The following is a 1,198-nucleotide window of genomic DNA, read 5'->3' as shown; positions in this document are numbered from 1 at the left end:
ACTCTCTATGAGAAGTGACTGAATATCTGAGCAGGAGAACTATATGCAAATACTCAAGGAGTATTTTGCTTACTTGTATGCCCTGACCTGGAGGAAGGTAAGGCAGAAGTTCAAGAAGGCTTGAAATTAAGGAGTCCTCTGAAAGACTATGAAGCACTCCCTTTTGAATACAACTATGTGGTAAGAATATCAAAGCCACAGAAAAGAGGACCACAAAGAAGGTATAATAAGAAAGTAAGCAGCTGACACCAAGGAGGCTTGCTGTTCTATTTAACCACATTATTGCTTGACTTAGTCAGGGTTTTATTGCTGTAAACAGACACCATGATCAAGCCACCTTTTAAAGGAACAACATTTAATTGGGGCTGGATTACAGGTTCAGAGTTTCAGGCTATTATTATCAAGGTGGGAGCATGGCAGCTTAGAGGCAGGCATGGTGCAGGAGGAGCTGAGAATTCTACATCTTCATCTGAAGGTTGCAAAGAGGAGACAGGCTTCCAGGCAGCTAGGATGAGAGTTTTAAAGTTCATACCCACAGTGACATACCTACTCCACAAAGCCACACCTACTCTAACAAGGCCACACCCCCTAATAGTGTTAACTCTCTAGACTGAGCATATTCAAACCATCACACTGCTTAAGATGAGATCTCTGCTGAGAACCAAACTCTTACTTTGCTTTATTTACCTCATACTCATCTTTTTATCCTTCTAGACATAATACATTCTTCATGATGGTTGATGGTCTCTCAGATCATGATGTTCTCCTCTCTGATTTTTTTCTAAATATTTTTTGAAGACTTAATACAGTCTAAGGAAAAAAATCAAAGAATAATTGTAGGCAAGCATTTCCTCTGCCTGGCTTCACCACATCAGGAAGTGATTCAGTTTCTTATGTGATGCTATTTTAAAGGCCATCAGAGAAAATGAAATCTTCACAGTATTGCTGGCATAGAGAGTATGGTATAATAAATAATTCATTTGGGTTTGGAATTCCCTGACTTATAGGACTGTCTTTGCTATGCTAATTAAAGTGTCAAAGCTTAAGGATAAAGGGTGGTTGCCAAAAAACCTAGCAACATAATTAGAAGATTAGAGCTAAAAAGAAACCTTTCATAGAAGTTGGAGAGGCTATAGACTGAATATAATTGTGTGGCCAAAGATTTAACCAACCATGCTTGTGTAATGAAGCTTGGTGC

General features: G+C 38.9%; 1 long non-coding RNA gene across 1 annotated transcript in view; it reads right to left on the bottom strand.

Moving 5' to 3' along the window:
* Positions 1–806, bottom strand: part of LOC116094920 — a 3,972-nt gene extending 3,166 nt beyond the window's left edge. The window contains exon 1 of the long non-coding RNA XR_004120361.1: positions 688–806. This is a non-coding gene — a long non-coding RNA (uncharacterized LOC116094920). The remainder of the gene's footprint in view (positions 1–687) is intronic.
* Positions 807–1,198: the final 392 nt, after the last annotated feature.

This window comes from Mastomys coucha, chromosome X, assembly GCF_008632895.1.
Source record: "Mastomys coucha isolate ucsf_1 chromosome X, UCSF_Mcou_1, whole genome shotgun sequence".
NCBI classification, from domain to species: Eukaryota; Metazoa; Chordata; class Mammalia; order Rodentia; family Muridae; genus Mastomys; species Mastomys coucha.
Note: the sequence above shows the minus strand (reverse complement) of the source record. Positions and strands in the feature narration are given on the sequence as shown.